Genomic DNA, 19949 nt, shown 5'->3' with positions numbered 1-19949 from the left:
ACATTTGAACTGAACGTGTTAATCCATATATAATGTTTTTCCTTCTTATACTGGTTACAGCCTCATGGAATGCATATCTTGACTACCTAATGAATTCATAATCTGTATTTTAATAATGTGCTTTAAAGGTTGTAAAGATCCTTTTAAATTTTTTAATCTGTGCTTTTATGATTTTGTAACAAAAAGTCGAATAAAGTATTATTGACTTGACTTGACGTGTACCAACTTAAGATTGATTGCTCAAATTTGTTCGCAAATTGAAACTAAAGAAGTACTTCTGTATGCGTAGTGGGCCAGATAGAAGTGTGGTACAGGCAACTTCAAGATTTAGTGATTATACCATTCAAGATGTTTATGAAATGGACTTGCTATTGTCTATTTCTGACCAGGATATAGAAGGTATGATTGTAACTAGACTATTGAATGATTTGAAAATTAGGAATATGAAATAAACAAGTGTCAACTTTGACTACGCTCTGGGCATTTTGCTCTCTGGTGCTTGAGGATGTTTGATGTTTTATTTGAAAGCTTTCCTGCAATTGAGGTGTTTGATGGCCACTTCATCCCTATTGAAGCACCTGTTTATTTGTGAAAGATATACAGCATTTTTCAATTTTACATGTGTGGATGTGTGCCTGCAGCTTACCGTCCAACCCATCAGACAAATTGTATCAGAAGGCATAGAAAGATTTGCTTAGAGTGGAGCACAGTGTCGCAAAGTGGCATAAAGTGTAGTAGAGTGTCATAGAGTGGAGTGGCGTAGAGTAGAGTGGAGTGCGGTAAAGTGGAGTGTTGTAGAGTAGAGTAAAGTGGTGTGTCATAGAGTTGCATGTCCTACAGTGTCTAAGAGTGGCATGTCGCAGAATGTATTGGCATATAGTGTCCTAGAGTAGCGTGTTGTAGAGTGGAGTGGCATGCAGTATCGCTGGAGAACGGAGTGGTGTTTTATAGAGTGGAGTGGATTGTCATACAGTGACGTGCTGTGTCATAGAGTGGAGTGCATGTCATACAGTATCTGTAGGAAGGTAGTATCCTTCTAGCATGGTTACTCCCATGTTTTGCCAGGTATCAGTGTATGTTTGACTAGTCTTTCTGCAATCCTGCTAAACAGGACCCCAGCCACAGTGCTTTCCCCTTAAATTGACTATGAAAGTACTTCTGTACCTCCACTCTTGGCTACTGGTGTATCCCTGTAAGTGCTTAGTACATGGTACTAAGACACCCAGGGCACAGGTACACCAGGGGTCTCCCATGGGCTGCAGCGTGCATTGTGCCACCCATTGGATCCCACCTACACAGTGACTACAGGCCTGCCATTACAGCCTTTGTGAGTTGGTGCTTACACCTCTCACGACAGATATAGTTTTCCCTATATCTGGAGTCACTGCACTTAAAACCTATAAGTCACCCCTCTGGCAGGCTCTTCAGTCCTGAGGGCAGGGTTATTGATTATAAGTGTGAGGCTGCCCTGCATGAGCAGGACACCCCTACAAACCCCAGAGTCAATTCTCCAGGCTTTGTAAGTGTGGTCAGCCATTTTTAATACATATAGTGGACATCACTCATTACAATATGTCAAACTATACAGAGGATGCACCGAAACCGGTCATGTTTAGTATCAAATATGTTGGAATCATACCACAATACCGATTCCAGTGTTGGAAGAATGAGCCCATTTACTGGGGGGCTCTCTTAGAGTGCCCCCTGTACTGCCGATAACAGACTTTCAGGGTCTGACAGCAAGTTAGTGCTGCTGCCGACCAAATACATGATTCTGCCCTCCTGCTGCTGAGCCAAGCGCTAGCAGGGGAAAGTAGAACAATAGGTTTCCTGTCACAGGGAGGTATAACACCCTCCCAGACAGTACTTAGTGTATTGGAGCTGAGGTGGGAGCGCTTGGCAGCGACACCAGACTGCTTTGAAGAGCACATTTGGTGCCCTCTTTGCATACTCCACTTTGAAAGAGTTCAGGAAGCCCTTGGCTCCTGCTCTGGTGTGAAACTGGACACAGGATATAGGAGTATCCTCCCCTCTGTCAAGCCCCTCCTCTGGGAGGGGCCCTTGAGTCGTCCCATTATCCTTCCTAGGGTATTTAAGGGCTTATCTGTGGGTGGGTCCTCCGATTCATCATGCTACAAGACTCAGGCCTGAAACCACGCCACTCTTTGACCATCTGGACACTTGGACTTCGCTGGACTTCGCCTGGAACCGAGACTGCACCAAGGAAGAATCCTGCTGCTCCTGTTCTGCAAGTCTTCTTCATCATCTGTGTCCGCGCTTCTTCCAGGATCTTGAACAGATCTGTGGGCATCAAGGACACCCAAATTAATCTCCCTTAGAGTGAAGGAGTCACTCCCCTACATCTGCAGACACTGCAATGGAGCTGACAGATCTGCTGCTCCTGACGTCCCACAGACTTCAAAAGGCTCAGCAACTCAGGTGGTGGTTCTGCAACTCCCTGAAGCTTAACAGTCCTTTCTGTAATTTTGAAGCCAGTATCCCTTGTCGGAACCGCTAGGACCGGACCCCTGTGCATCGCATCAACTTGCTGTTGCCAAGACTTGTTGGCTCTGCTCTCCAGAGATATTCAGGCTACAAGAAGCTCCAGCCTTGTGCATCTCTTCCTGCCAAGTGCAGCATCCTCCCCACATTCTCTGCACCGTGGGCCTTCCTTCTTGGTGAGCTGATGGATGGCCTTGTGCAACTCCGGTGCATTTAGCCTGTGGCTCCTCTTGAGGGTCTTTTCCTGCTTGAGTGGGCTCCCATACTTGCTCGGTCCTGCTCTGACTCTCCCACTTGTTGTGAATCCCTTGGACCTTGCTGGTCTCAACGCTGCTCCTTCTTCGTTCTCCATGGCATTTGCAGCTACCAAGGCTTGTTGGTGCTCCTGCTGGACACCGCCACCTGCGCACTGACACCCGACATGGGAGAGCTCATAAATGGCTCCTGGTCTTCCTCAGCACCGCCTGGTCCTCACAGCTGCAGCGACAAGGTCACCGTCAACACTTCTGAACCTTCCAACATCAGTGGGCATTGCTCTTCCGTTCCTTCTCAACACCTTCGAGTGGCATAGACTCTGTCCCCTCTACTTACAGGATTAGCCCCTGCAAGAATCCACTCTTGGATTACACTGGAATCTTGCACAGTATTCACTAGAAGCATCTTCTTCAAAGTCCTCCATTGTGGTCTACGGCGGTTTCTGATGTCAATTCACACCTATGCTCCCGGCTTCCCTGATGTATGTATATTGGTTCCTGGGGTATCCACGGGTGGGGTAACTCTCCAACCTTCTGTCTTATACAGAGTTACCTCGGGGTCCACTGGGAAGGGTCCTTCTTCTTAAAAACTGCAACCACCACTTCCCCGCTGACTTTTATTGCACATGTGGCTGTGTTTCCACTCTGCACACAGCCTCCGTGTGGTTCCTGGGTACTTACCGTGGGTGGTTCCTTGTATCCCCAGCTCCTCTGAGTCTCCTGGCCCAAGTCTCGACTTCAGTTGCAGTTCGCATTCCACTTTCTTAATATATGAATATGATTTGATCTTCCCTTGGAGACCACTGTATTTTGTGCGTACTTACTTTATTGCAATTTAAGTATTTTGATGTTTTATGTTGATATCTCTGGGTAGGAGATATACCAATTTGTTCATGACTGTTCCTTAAGAAGGAGCTGAACCAGTACAGCCAATGGTCCCTATGCCCATCTGCTCCATCCATGGAAACAGCATGTCATGGAAGACTGTGCCAAAATCAGTGGAAAGGTCAAGGAGGAGGAGGATGGCACTGGCCCCCTCATCCAAAAGGAGACTGATATCATTCATGGTCATGATCAACACAGTCTCAGTAATAAATTGTGATCGAAAACCTGATTGTTGTGAGTTAAGAAGGTGTGAGATTCCAAAAAGAGGTGAGTTTTTGGTTGGCAGGTCTCAGCAATTTTGGCAATATATGGCAGAAGAAAAATGAATCAATAATTTCATGGTAAAAAGGGGTCCAGTGAAACCTCCTTTAGAAAGAGATTTGTTACTGCCTGTTACCAAGAGTCTGGAAATTGACCAGAAGATAAAGATTTAGAACAAATTGAGTGAATAGCTGAAAGAAATATTGGTGACATCGCTTTTACTACCCTCACTGGGACAACAACTTAAGCTGAACCCAAGGATATTGCAGTAAGAGGGAGCTTGATGTAATTGAGAGAAAGTTCTTCAAATTCAGTCAGTCCAAGGTGGTGGTCAAATCATATTCCATGAGAATGGGAGGGGTGTTAGGTTGGATCAATCAATTTAATCATTTTATCCTAGAGAAAGCCAGAAAGAATGTTACTGGTGGTTGTAGGGTGGATTTGTAAAGTGGTACATGCCTATAGATATGCAAGAGATTAGTAAATTGAGACAATTTGCTACATGGATTTTGAGGAATTGAAGAGCCACGTGTGAGAGTGATTTAATTGGACTTTTCTGGCAAGCGATTTGCCATTGCATAATTCCACTTTATAGTTTTGTCTACCAGAGTTGTTCTAAATTCTTACAGTGCTTCTTTGTCTTGTGAGGATCTTCTTTGCACCATGGAGCCGGAGGAGAGCTTCTGTGGGACTTAATGGACTTCTTCTGTGGGATCTAGGACATTTTCTGTCCAAGAGTTCAATTGTTCTATCATGTTTGCAGCATTGCCGAAAAAAGATTGCCTGGTTGACTCTAGGCATTGTGGAAACTGCAGGGCATTGGGTCTAGACCAACAAAATGCTAAGCAAGACAAAAACGGAAAGAGGGTAATTCCAAATTAAGAATTTAATTAGCAGTGAAAAATCAGAGACAAAGTATATTGCAAGAGAACAAAGTGCATGATGATAAAATCAGGGAATGCTGCATGTTGCCTTTCAAACCCTGCCTTTTATGTTCCTAAATAGGAACTGACTTTGTTGGAATATAGTGCGCCACAAATTGTTTTTGGACATTCCAAACACTCCCAATGGAGCGACCACAATCTTTGATTAGATATTTTAGATAATCAAACTCCACTCTTGACTGAATTTAATCCCACTTATTTCAGACTGTCATACACACTCTTTCTCTTTTTTAATCTTGACACCATGATTTATCCCCAATAAAGTTTCCCTTGACATCATGGTAGCCAATCTTAAATAGCACTTCTTTATTTTTGTTTAAAAATTATTTTTCGCACTGCAATCTAATTTTTCCCACACCATCTTGCCCACATACTGCATTCTGGGTCGGATCCATCGCTGGAGGTCTTGGAGAAATGGAGAAATACACACATTGTCACCAGGTGTGTCTCCTTATCTAGACCTTGACCTGTTACAATCCCAGATGATGAGGCTCCGCCTTTTGGGTGGGCTGATGGGATTCATTTCCTTTCTTTAACACACATAGCCTTTCCTTCACACAGCACTCTGCTTCTGTCTTTTGCTCAGTCTTCATTGCTTAGTTCAGACCACCACTAGTCTTCTGTTTTTTTCTACATGTGAATTGGGGGTATAGACTGGTTCTAGTGGTCTTTAAATATAATTCCCCTTGGACCCTTCCTAACTCGTTGTGTTACATGATTACACCTTCCACCATCATAATGAGCTCCTATATTCTTGCAAACAATATTAAACACTTTGATATTTTTAAAATCAATATTACTTAACTTAAGTCGATATTCTCGACCACGATATTCTTGTTGTCGATATTTCTGACAGCAATATTAATGACTCAATATTTCTTCAACTCGAATTTTGTACTTGATATTCTGTCTCTGCACCCCAGAATATGATGGTGGAATTCTTCAGAAGTGAGGAGTCATGATCAGCAAGTGGAGAAAGCGATGTAACAAGCGAAGGAACACAGCTCTGTTGCAACACACCCTCCAACCAGACCAAAGCCTTTTAAGTAGTAAAACGCCAGAAAAAGGAAATGACATATAAAATAACATGAAAGGAAATACAAAGGATTAGTAAAACCAGAAAGGAATCAAGGAAGAAACAGCCCTGATGGAAAAGTCAAAGAAACAGGTAATTTCCATTTTGAACCTGGAGGAACAAGGAGCAGCAGCAATATAGTTCTAGGATGTGCAGGTTTTGTTATACTCTTTCTTTTGTAGGATATGGGAGTATAAAATTATCTGCACTGAGGAGGTAGTTTATATTTGCATCACTTGCAAGTTGTCCTGGTGCTAATGATTTATCCATTGCAATCGTGAGGTCAGTAATGCTTGTGCTTTTTGGTTTTCAAACTATTTTACAAGATTCATAATAAAACACACAAATACAACTAATAATAGATAATTGTAGGGAAATGGATTCTGCCCGTCAAATTTGCCCAGATTGTTTGCTTTTTGTCCACATGGCATATAACCTCTTTACTGTGGGCAAGTCTCACAACCTGTAACTCACCCACTGTAAACTCATTGTAAATGGACTGCACATGTTTACTACCAGTGCCCACCTTTTGAGATAAGGCCACGGCGACACAGCAAGGGTAAGGGGCACTTGGCTGCTAACACATGAACATGTGTGCACATGCGTGTGCCTATGTGTGAGGGCTCTGCATGTGAGACTACTGTTGTTGTGTGCAGCCCGGTAACTGCGCACAGGTAGACTGGCACAGGACACAGAGGGAACTCTTCAGGATTGGGTACTGACCTGGAGTAGGCCTCATAATGTTAGTGTACACTCGCAGGGAAAGTCAGTGTGGGTTATTGTCTTGTCCACAGTGACACCCGTTATACACACAGGGGGAGGGCTGCCTTAGAGTGTCGCTTCGCTTCCCTTTGGCATACAGATACTGGAGACATAACCAAAGGGTACAACCTGTCTGGAAAAATCATTTCTGCAAGTTCCAGAAATATGTCCAGGAATGTCATATTTCTCAGAATCCTCCCCACACAAAGGGTGCAATTAACAGTACTTGACTCAGCTCCTGAGGAGGAAAGGGGTGATGATGAATGATCTGTATCAATCAATCAGCTGTCACACTGTACCAGGGATTGGTTGCCCAAGTCCACTGAACATAGAAGGAAGCCCAAACCTCTGGAGTCAACATAGAAGGGTGCTCCTTTTGAAGATTTGGTGGGAAAGGACTGGAAGTGATGTCAATAAGAGGTGAAGCTGAGATCGCTAGAGCAGATGTGGCAAGTGACACCTGGGTGATGCCATTTTGAAATGTCACAGAAGGCTGCACCGGAGGGTTGAGGCAGTGGCAGAGAGGTGATGTGGCGCCCCAGGACAGGCCAGAGGTGCCCTCTGTTTGGAACCTACCGCCCCCACTTAAAAGGTCTTGTACGAGGGGAAGTGCTTTCTCTTGGTTGTGACTTTCTGCTGGACACTGGGACTGCAGGTTGCAGCCATAGGCTGTCGGAATGAAGAACCCCCTGAAGACCCCCTGAAGACCCCTGATGGTCAACTAGACTAAGAACTCTGACTTCAGTTGATCCCAGGACCATGGGGCTCTACCCATGAACAGGTAAGATGGCCCCCTTGCACTCCCTGAGGACTAGTTGATGGAAAGAGTGGACTTCTGTGCCAATGAGGAGAGAAGCCCCAGAGGAGAAAAAGGAGAAAGGCTGCTGCAGGGAGCCAGTGAAACCAGCTGTCTGTAAATTTCGTCCCTTAGAGGCCAGAAGGCCTAGGGAAAGTGCTCTAAGTGACTTGGGCTCGCCACTATGAGCAAAATGAGCCTAAGATGAAGAAAATCGGCATAACAGGAACCTATGATATAAGCAAGAGAAGGATTTTTCTCTTTGACCCCAGACACAATCTCAGAGCGTGTGGAACTCTGCTGCGAAGCTGTTAAAAACCCCCTGGGGTGGACCAGGGCCCAGTGGTCGCCGCATGATGGATCTTTTATTTTTTTTTTAAGAAAAATGCCGGGAGGGGGTGTACATGGGGTCCCCTCCCCGGCATCCAGTGGGCCAGGGTACCCTAACCCCCAGGACGGTTTGTAGGTTCCAAGACCCCAACTCCCGACCCCTTATGTTGGTGATGACAGGGGAGCACCCGGGGAGGTGAGAGGTGGAAGCGGGTGGTGGATCTTGACCCTGTGCGCTGAGGAGGATGGGGGAGTGCGCCCTGCCCTGCTCCCTGCACCTGTGTCTGGGGGGAGCAGGCGGCCACCGCTGGAGTAAGAACTGCCAGCTCCCACGGTAGCACAAAAGAGTGCTGCTTGCACGGTGAGCGGGCTGGACACAGCCAGGGGTCAGCTCCTTGTGCTGCCTCCCATCATATGAGGCATTGGGGTGCCCGGGTTTAGGCCGGGAAGCCCCAGATAAGATGCAAAATTGCATTGGGCTGCATGGCCTTGTTGAACCCACAACAAAACCGTTAATAGAGCATGTGGCCTCCCAGGCGGGAGGGCCCCATAATGCCTTGCAGTGCCTCCCCAGTTGCCGATCTTTCTGCCTTTGATGGTGTGGTGGCCCCAGAACAGACAGGGGGCACCACCAATTACATAAAAAAGGGCGTGGGATGCTGCAAGAGGACTGGAGCTCTCCCAACGATCCCCAGCAGAATTACCCCAAAGTACTGACCCTAAATTAACTGAGTCTCGGAAGGAGTGACCTACCCAGGATTGCTTACATTCTTCAAGCACTCCCCAGGCTGGAGTTGGAGCTGGACAGCTCAGAGTGCACCAGCTAGGAGCTAAGGTTATGGCTGCAATTTTTGTGGTTAAAGAAATATATATGTTGGGGTAAGTTTTATATTTACATGTTTGTGATTGAAATGTGATGGCCTTCAGGAGCTACGTATGGTCACAATCAGTGTAGCCAAAAGGTGTCCAAAATAATGCACAGGTTGTACAGCACCCACTAGGGGTAAAGTTTATGGATACATATTTGCAATCAAAATGTGAATCATTCTAGAGGCTGTTTCTATAATTGCGTTTACAATGGTTGAAAGTATTAAAAAGTTCACAGACATGAAGTTAATTTTAAATAAAAATACTTTATTGAAATGCGTTATTGAGACAAGAAAGTTGACATTGTATATCATAATGTTACTGGTCAGAAGGTATGTGCTTTATTAACACTAAAAAGTGCATTTACACATGGTATGATGGCGGATCGCATGTACTTCTGAAACATTGGTTTTTGACTTGTGGTTTGTTGATCTTGATCTCTTTAAGGGGTCAGAGGTGATTACGCAAAGTCATCAAAAGGAATTTCCATCAGCCTTATGTATGTTTATAAATTACTGTGTAGTATTGAGTGGCGTGTTTGTGTAATAAATGTGCCTTTCCTTTTACAAAAGAAAAAGCACAGACTGGCAATCATTTATTGAGTGTTATTATTGCAAGCCATCTAATGGTGATTACTAGCCCACACCACCTCCGTTGAGTAGACCTTGGACTGCTCTGCTACGCTACCTTGAGAGAGTCAAGCACTAAAAAGGGGTGTTTGGTTCCCAGTAATGTGGAAGCATTACTTGTGCAGGCCACACAACCAATGGTCCATTTCCTTACAATAAACCATGAGAAAGGTAGAAGCTACAATATAAAGGTACTACACACAATGGAAATATGACAATTCGGGTACAAACATATACAACAGAAAATGGGAAATGAATGTGCTACTATAAGAAATATATAGCTGATTCTGAAGTATTTGCTTGCCATATACTGATAAATAATCAGGCATTTGTTCAGTGGAATTAAATAATAGCTCAAATGCGAGTTATTGCCCTAGCATAACTTGAATTACTGCAGCTATATCTAAAGGAGGTGCCTGTCAATGAGGTTTAGAGCCTGTCTTTCACATCTTGGCTCCCTAGGCAAGAAATGAGGATGAACTTGTTAAGCCAAAACAGTGTCTGTTTTTGTAATTAAAGGTGGCCTCTTATTGATCTCAGACAACTTTGGCTTTGTAAAGCCATCTGATACTCATTGGAATCTGTGTGTAGAGCTCTATAAATTTGTGTTTCACTTTTGCTTGCAGAGTTTGTTCCATATCAGTTGACTGTGGGACCCCATGGCTGACTGTACCTGTTAATCACTCCATGTGGTGGAGTTTTTCTCATGCGTAGCTCACAAATGTTGGTGAGGGCAAGAGGGAATTTGCATCCCCAAGCGCGATTTTAAGGTGCTAACAGCCTCCCGGTGAGATTTTTCAATGCAGGCAGTCGCAGCAGGTTGCAACCGTTCTTGTTAAGAAAGCTGCTGCTCTTGTACAAAATGTACTCCAGTGGCAGAAAGAAGAAGCACCCCCTGGCGTACCACGTGGTGCAGTTCGTGCTGATTTTACAGCACAGAACAAGCTCCCAGCGCCAAAAATCAGCACGACCAGCGCAATGTGTCGAATTCAGCTAGCAGTAGAGTTTTTATATAACTATGCAGAATTCTATGGAGTGAAACTCCGCGAGTTTCACCCACCCCTAATTAATTTTCCAGGGAGAACTTTATCATAAAATATGTTATCTGCCTCACGTAAAGGTGTGGGATTTTGTCCTACTGAGTGTTGCAATGTGTACCAACTCAAGATTGATTGTTCAAATTTGTTCGCAAATTGAAACTAAAGAAGTACTTCTGTATGCGTAGTGGGCCAGATAGAAGTGTGGTACAGGCAACTTCAAGATTTAGTGATTATACCATTCAAGATGTTTATGAAATGGCCTTGCTATTGTCTATTTCTGACCAGGATACAGAAGGTATGATTTTAACTAGACTATTGAATGATTTGAAAATTAGGAATATGAAATAAACAAGCGTCAACTTTGACTTAGCTCTGGGCATTTTGCTCTCTGGTGCTTGAGGATGTTTGATGTTTTATTTGTAGGCTGTCCTGTTTTCAGTTTCTATTTTTGGTAAATTCTGGTGGGGTTTTTTCAGTGTTTTCAATATCTTAAAAAACTGTTGTTTTCAATGGTTACACATTTTCACGCCACTAAAAACAACAGAAAAGGTGTTTTTCCGGTGTTTATGGAACGTTTTGTTTTTATCATTGCTTGCTTTCTGCACTGAAAGAACATGGTATATAGACAATGTACGTATAGTGTACATGAGGTCCAAAGAGATTTTTGCAAATTAATCTTATTGTAGTACCCCATACAATACTTCTTCAGTGAGTCTTTGGTCATGTGCGCTCGCGCTTTCCTTCCCATGTAAACTTCTGTGAAAAGGCCCTCTCAGCATTCATAGCCCCTTGGGCTGAGAACCGTCAGCTAAGGGACACAGTTGGGATGACTTTTTCTTTGATGCCACATAAAGCACAAAATTATAAATATTTGCATTTTAGTTCCTGGGCATAAGAAAACAGTGCACCAGAATGGACTAAAAAGTCAATAGCATCCCTCATTAACTCTGAAGATTGTAAAGATGCTTTCAGCATACCATCTAACAAGTGGCAAGGATCTCCTACAGGGAATCACTTCAGCTCGGGTATCAATTTTGACAGGTCATCACACAAATTGTTTATATACATAGCGGAATCACTGCAAATACAAACAATATCACTCCAATCTTTGTTGAACTTGGAAAGAACCTTTTTGCAGAGCATAACAAGTGACACTGCGTTCCATGTTTTCCAAAAGTCTGGTGTCACTTTTTGACCACTATCCCATATGCTTGGTGATATATATACTTGTCACTATACCTTGCATTTAATGTTTAAAGCCTGAGGTGTTGGCAATTCACCTACTATCAACACTGACCCACTAGAAACGATGGTCTGATGTATTAAGGGTTTTTACCCATTCTCTGTGGGTACATGTGATGACACATATTAGGAAAGATTTTTATGAAACAAGTCATTTTACCTATCAGTGAAAGAATCAAATGCAGCCAAAATATCAAATATGAGTTTGATAGACCTAAAACATAAAACTAAACCCTGCATCTTTAGACCAAAGGCCATAAAACTGAAAAAAGTAAAAAGAAGAAGAAACAATATTTTAGTGGCATCCCTAAAGAACAAAACTCAAGCAGAATAATGTTAGCCAGTCTTTCTTACTGCTAGCTTGTATAACAAAGTTACATTTTATTGACCCCTTCAGTAAGAACAAAATGACTCTTTCACTTTCTTTTTCCTTTCTTTGAATGGCATTTAGTTTGTGGTTGTGCAGGTGTTTTTTCAGTGTTTATATGTTTTCACCGGTGAGGGCTATTTTTCTTTCAGTGGGGTTTTATCAGTTATTATAGGTTTAAACCTAAAACCCCACAGCCTATTTATTTGAAAGCTTTCCTGCAATTGAGGTCTTTGATGGCCACTTCATCCCTATTGAAGCACCTGTTTATTTGTGAAAGATATACAGCATTTTGCAATTTTACATGTGTGGATGTGTGCCTGCAGCTTACCGTCCAACCCATCGGACAAATTGTATCAGAAGGCATAGAAAGATTTGCTTAGAGTGGAGCACAGTGTCGCAAAGTGGCATAAAGTGTAGTAGAGTGTCATAGAGTGGAGTGGCGTAGAGTAGAGTGGAGTGCGGTAAAGTGGAGTGTTGTAGAGTAGAGTAAAGTGGTGTGTCATAGAGTTGCATGTCCTACAGTGTCTAAGAGTGGCATGTCGCAGAATGTATTGGCATATAGTGTCCTAGAGTAGCGTGTTGTAGAGTGGAGTGGCATGCAGTATCGCTGGAGAACGGAGTGGTGTTTCATAGAGTGGAGTGGATTGTCATACAGTGACGTGCTGTGTCATAGAGTGGAGTGCATGTCATACAGTATCTGTAGGAAGGTAGGATCCTTCTAGCATGGTTACTCCCATGTTTTGCCAGGTATCAGTGTATGTTTGACTAGTCTGACTGTAATCCTGCTAATCAGGACCCCAGCCACTGTGCTTTCCCCTTAAATTGACTATGAAAGTACTTCTGTACCTCCGCTCTTGGCTACTGGTGTATCCCTGTAAGTGCTTAGTACATGGTACTAAGACACCCAGGGCACAGGTACACCAGGGGTCTCCCATGGGCTGCAGCGTGCATTGTGCCACCCATTGGAGCCCACCTACACAGTGACTACAGGCCTGCCATTACAGCCTTTGTGAGTTGGTGCTTGCACCTCTCACAATAGATATAGTTTTCCCTATATCTGGAGTCACTGCACTTAAAACCTACAAGTCACCCCTATGGCAGGCTCTTCAGTCCTGAGGGAAGGGTTATTGATTATAAGTGTGAGGCTGCCCTGCATGAGCAGGACACCCCTACAAACCCCAGAGTCAATTCTCCAGGCTTTGTAAGTGTGGTCAGCCATTTTTAATACATATAGTGGGCATCACTCATTACAATATGTCAAACTATACAGAGGATGCACCGAAACCGGTCATGTTTAGTATCAAATATGTTGGAATCATACCACAATACTGATTCCAGTGTTGGAAGTATGAGCCCATTTACTGGGGGGCTCTCTTAGGGTGCCCCCTGTGCTACAGATAACAGACTTTCAGGGTCTGACAGCAAGTTAGTGCTGCTGCCGACCACATACATGATTCTGCCCTCCTGCTGCTGAGCCAAGCGCTAGCAAGGGAAAGTAGAACAATAGGTTTCCTGTCACAGGGAGGTGTAACACCCTCCCAGACAGGACTTAGTGTATTGGAGCTGAGGTGGGAGCGCTTGGCAGCGACACCAGACTGCTTTGAAGAGCACATTTGGTGCCCTCTTTGCATACTCCACTCTGAAACAGTTCAGGGAGCCCTTGGCTCCTGCTCTGGTGTGAAACTGGACACAGGATATAGGAGTATCCTCCCCTCTGTCAAGCCCCTCCTCTGGGAGGGGCCCTTGAGTCGTCCCATTATCCTTCCTAGGGTATTTAAGGGCTTATCTGTGGGTGGGTCCTCCGATTCATCATGCTACAAGACTCAGGCCTGAAACAACGCCACTCTTTGACCATCTGGACACTTGGACTTTGCTGGACTTCGCCTGGAACCAAGACTGCACCAAGGAAGAATCCTGCTGCTCCTGTTCTGCAAGTCTTCTTCATCATCTGTGTCCGCGCTTCTTCCAGGATCTTGAACAGATCTGTGGGCATCAAGGACACCCAAATTAATCTCCCTTAGAGTGAAGGAGTCACTCCCCTGCATCTGCAGACACTGCAATGGAGCTGACAGATCTGCTGCTCCTGACGTCCCATGGACTTCAAAAGGCTCAGCAACTTAGGTGGTGGTTCTGTAACTCCCTGAAGCCTAACAGTACTTTCTGTAATTTTGAAGCCAGTATCCCTTGTCGGAACCGCTAGGACCGGACCCCTGTGCACCGCATCAACTTGCTGTTGCCAAGACTTGTTGGCTCTGCTCTCCAGAGATATTCAGGCTACAAGAAGCTCCAGCCTTATGCATCTCTTCCTGCCAAGTACAGCATCCTCCCCACATTCTCTGCACCGTGGGCCTTCCTTCTTGGTGAGCTGATGGATGGCCTTGTGCGACTCCGGTGCCTTTAGCCTGTGGCTCCTCCTGAGGGTCTTTTCCTGCTTGAGTGGGCTCCCATACTTGCTCGGTCCTGCTCTGACTCTCCCACTTGTTGTGAATCCCTTGGACCTTGCTGGTCTCAATGCTGCTCCTTCTTCGTTCTCCATGCCATTTGCGGCTACCAAGGCTTGTTGGTGCTCCTGCTGGACACCGCCACCTGCGCACTGACACCCGACATGGGAGAGCTCATAAATGGCTCCTGGTCTTCCTCAGCACCGCCTGGTCCTCACAGCTGAAGCGACAAGGTCACCGTCAAGACTTCTGAACCTTCCAACATCAGTGAGCATTGCTCTTCCGTTCCTTCACAACACCTTCGAGTGGCATAGACTCTGTCCCCTCTACTTACAGGATTAGCCCCTCCAAGAATCCACTCTTGGATTCCACCGGAATCTTGCACAATATTCACTAGAAGCATCTTCTTCAACGTCCTCCATTGTGGTCTACGGCGGTTTCTGATGTCAATTCACACCTATGCACCCGGCTTCCCTGATGTCTGTATGTTGGTTCCGGGGGTATCCACGGGTGGGGTTACTCTCCAACCTTCTGTCTTATACAGAGTTACCTCGGGGTCCACTGGGAAAGGTCCTTCTTCTTAAAAACTGCAACCACCACTTCCCCGTTTACTTTTATTGCACACGTGGCTGTGTTTCCACTCTGCACACAGCCTCCGTGTGGTTCCTGGGTACTTACCGTGGGTGGCTCCTTGTATCCCCAGCTCCTCTGAGTCTCCTGGCCCAAGTATCGACTTCAGTTGCAGTTCGCATTCCACTTTCTTATTCTATGAATATGATTTGATCTTCCCCTGGAGACCACTGTATTTTGTGCGTGCTTACTTTATTGCAATTTAAGTATTTTGACGTTTTATGTTGATATCTCCGGGTAGGAGATATACCAATTTGTTCATGACTGTTCCTCAAGAAGGAGCTGAACCAGCACAGCCAATGGTCCCTATGCCCATCTGCTCCATCCATGGAAACAGGATGTCATGGAAGACTGTGCCAAAATCAGTGGAAATGTCAAGGAGGAGGAGGATGGCACTGGCCCCCTCATCCAATAGGAGACTGATATCATTCATGGTCATGATCAACACAGTCTCAGTGCTAAATTGTGATCGAAAACCTGATTGTTTTGAGTTAAGAAGGTGTGAGATTCCAAAAAGAGGTGAGTTTTTGGTTGGCAGGTCTCAGCAATTTTGGCAATATATGGCAGAAGAAAATGGATCAATAATTTCATGGTAAAAAGGGGTCCAGTGAAACCTCCTTTAGAAAGAGAATTGTTACTGCCTGTTACCAAGAGTCTGGAAATTGACCAGAAGATAAAGATTTAGAACAGATTGAGTGAATAGCTGAAAGAAATATTGGTGACATCGCTTTTACTATCCTCACTGGGACAACAACTTAAGCTGAACCCAAGGATATTGCAGTAAGAGGGAGCTTGATGTAATTGAGAGAAAGTTCTTCAAATTCAGTCAGTCCAAGGTGGTGGTCAAATCATATTCCATGAGAATGGGAGGGGTGTTAGGTTGGATCAATCAATTTAATCATTTTATCCTATAGAAAGCCAGAAAGAATGTTACTGGTGGTTGTAGGGTGGATTTGTAAAGTGGTACATGCCTATAGATATGCAAGAGATTAGTAAATTGAGACGATTTGCTACATGGATTTTGAGGAATTGAAGAGCCGCATGTGAGGGTGATTTAATTGGACTTTTCTGGCAAGCGATTTGTCATTGCATAATTCCACTTTATAGTTTTGTCTACCAGAGTTGTTCTAAATTCTTACAGTGCTTCTTTGTCTTGTGAGGATCTTCTTTGCACCATGGAGCCGGAGGAGAGCTTCTGTGGGACTTAATGGACTTCTTCTGTGGGATCTAGGATATTTTCTGTCCAAGAGTTGAATTGTTCTATCATGTTTGCAGCATTGCCGAAAAAAGATTGCCTGGTTGACTCTAGGCATTGTGGAAACTGAGGGGCATTGGGTCTAGACCAACAAAATGCTAAGCAAGACAAAAACGGAAAGAGGGTAATTCCAAATTAAGAATTTAATTAGCAGTGAAAAATCAGAGACAAAGTATATTGCAAGAGAACAAAGTGCATGATGATAAAATCAGGGAATGCTGCATGTTGCCTTTCAAACCCTGCCTTTTATGTTCCTAAATAGCAACTGACTTTATTGGAATATAGTGCGCCACAAATTGTTTTTGGACATTCCAAACACTCCCAATGGAGCAACCACAATCTTTGATTAGATATTTTAGATAATCAAACTCCACTCTAGACTGAAAATTCCATGAAGAAGCAGCCAAATGTGACACTCTGTGTATTACGCCATTTGGCCGGCTGCCACTTGCACTTCATGGAATTCACCACCTGTATGAGAAATTCTGTGCTCCTGTAGTTGCAGAAGCGTCTGAGTGACCCGGCGGTCAGAAAGCTATGCTCTTAATATTGTGCGGCCTGCACCAACTGATAGAGCGCGCAGGTCTCCCGACTATAATTTTACCATACACGTATCGGCCCATATAATTTCCAATTTACCATATTCATAAATCGGGCGACCTTGCACTCTACTACCAGTAATCCTTGTTCCTTCCTATTTTATTATCAGTGTACCCGACTTACCAATCCACCATTACGGGTACCTATGACAACAATGGATCAGGGAGCTAGCTCTAAAAGAAAGGCAGACACACAATACTAAAAATCATATACTATAATTTGCACTCATAAATAACCAGAGGCTCGGGAAGTTTGACAACCTTTATCTAAAGTTCATCAGTTTCATAAAGCATTAGGTTTACAACCACTAAACTGTCAATGACTAAGATTATAAAGAGCACGTATCCATATAGAAAATAAATCAGGCCAACCATTTAGAATTCTAAAGGAAGGTAAAAAAAATAGGGAACATGCCAGTAAGACTTTTCAAGAATTTAGACTAGTCATAGAGTGACTAAAGGACGGGGAAAGATAAGGAACATGCTAGAATGTACCCCTTCAAAGGTGACACAGTACGAGAATTTAGTCAATCTATGGAGACTCGAAAAATAACATGTGACTATAGGAAAGGTAAAAGATGGAACACGCTAATATTTCAGAGCAATCACTTCATTTAGCTAAAGGAAGGTAAAGAAAAAGGAACATTTATATATCATGAACTGAAAACTGGAATGTACTTAAAGGATGGGTAAGAAATGGAACATGCTAGTGATGGAGAGCGGTAATTTCTTCTGGTAGTTTCTCAATGCAAAACCCTCATGCTACCTCTAATTTACCGCTCAAAAGGTGTTGGGCCCTTCACACCATGTATTACCTTCAGGAGATTTTAAATAAACATGAACAGTAAAAACTGCAATTATTATTCAAGCCAATAAAGAGAGTTGTTGATTATTTTAAAGGGTTTTATTTTCTAGTCAAAAAGTTACTTTTTCTCTGACCCTTTATTCATTAGTAAAATATCAATCAGGTTACAGAATTTGGAAAACAGGAAAAATATCAATAATACAGAACACATTACAGTCTGCATATAAGCATTACATGTAGTTATGAAAAATGTGGTGCAAAAGTCTTAAAGAGTTTCTAAGAAAAATAGTCTTGCAAAGCTAATCAGTCCTTAAATAGTTTGCAAAAATATGCTATTAAGAGAAATAAATGCATAAATCAAATAAATCTTTTCAGGCCTAATTAATTAGTCAAAACATAAACTTAAAGTTTAGCATCTAATCCTATCCTGATCCACTGCACTCTCTGTCTGTGTCTAAAGAGGAGAGCAGCCCGCCCTTCACAGGCCTCAAAGGAATGTGGCATGAAGTGCCAAGATATGACGTGGAAGCAAGAAACCTCCCCCTGACACTCCTCGGACGCAAGCCCGCCCTTCAGCAATCTCCCGGGACGTTTTTCGTACCTAACCCATAGAAGCCAGCTGAGCTGAGAAAAAGAAGAAGTGCCAGCCCCCATCCAGAGAGGACAGTATTTATACCATAATTATTGGCAGAGTACACAAAGATGTAACATTTTTCAGTAAAACCTTTACGTGATTGGTCAGTCATGATGCATGAGGTCACACTTCCCTGACTCATTCTAAAAACCTGACTTCACTAGTCTTAACAAAAGAAGCATACATGAATAACTACATTTATAAACATTTGCAACATTTACTAGGAAAAATGTTTCAATCTAATTCATCCTTCCTTCCTTCTCAGCGCAGTAGATGGACACTTTTAACTAACTGGTACATTGGCAGAATGACAAGAATGTGCAGTTCACGCTGTTCTTGTCATGAGGAAAGCTGCCACAGTCTGCGCATGCTCCCTTCTCATTAAATTGCAAGTCATAGCCTTGATGGATTCACAGGCAGCCATGTTTTGTGTGGGCCCCAAAAATAAAACAAACACAAAGATAATATTAATTTCATGTAAATCAGCCCATTATGTTACCCTCCCTCATACTAATACCCCTTATAAATGTTTACCTAGCCAAGCTATTAGTGAAAAGCAGCTTTTCTATTATTTATGACAACATGCAAAATAAATGTGTAACATAGCATTTTCATGCTTTTAGTGTAACATTTAAAAGCACACACAGTTAATATAGCGCACACTGTTAATACAGCACACACAACAACATGCTTTAATGTTTTAGATAGCTTTTCATGCAAACAAGCATTTAGTCCCTTGTGTCGTGTTTGGTGCATTATTAATTCACACACATTATAAAAAGAGGTGTTATTAACTGAAAATGTTTATCAAAATATGCAACAAGTCAAAGTCTATTAAGACAGGAATAATAAATTTAGATTGGCAAGGGATGAGCTGGGAAGAGAGAAACACATTTAATGAATCTTCAAAGGTAAAAAGGCCACTTTTTCTCTACATTGCAAGAAAACACATGTTAATTTAGCAAAAGCATTTTCAGACTGAAGTGAATAGGCCTCACTTTCATGTGCCATGTTTTTAACCTGCACCAAAATGTGCGTGGCAATTTAAATGCAGCCTGTCTGAAGTACAAAAAATAAAACAATGCATGACTGCAGATGAAATCTGCTCCATCAAATCCACCCTTCTGATGATTCAAATCATAATAAAATGATTTATAATTCATCACACATATTTCATTTCACAAGTGACAATTTTCTTTTTTTTTTTTTTTTTTAAATTGCAAAAGCTGAGCATATAACAATGTTACTTCTATTTCTAAGGCAAACACAAGTCTGGTCTGTAATCAGATCATATATAGCCACGCTCAATTGTTTTAGTGCAGAGTTCTGTAAGTAGCTTCTTGGAACAGTCTTCTTTAAAATAAGTAACTAAAATAATAAAAAAGGATTCAACAGGACAGTTTCGGCATTTCTTTGCTCATTTGTCATCAGCTTGTCATTAGTATGGCTCATACTTTCCATGCAAATTGGACTACTTAGGTGCTGTGAAACTCTGATAGAGCACCATCAATCCTTTGCACTTTTTCAACCAAGGCCTTTCACTCTTATTTTCACTTTGATCAGATTCAGATGTTTCACCACAGCATCTCTCAGATCAAAACCGTTGCACCATCCATTATGCAGATCTT

Source organism: Lissotriton helveticus, chromosome 1_1, assembly GCF_964261635.1.
Source record: "Lissotriton helveticus chromosome 1_1, aLisHel1.1, whole genome shotgun sequence".
NCBI classification, from domain to species: Eukaryota; Metazoa; Chordata; class Amphibia; order Caudata; family Salamandridae; genus Lissotriton; species Lissotriton helveticus.
The sequence above is the reverse complement of the archived record's forward strand: the minus strand, read 5'-3'. Positions refer to the sequence as shown.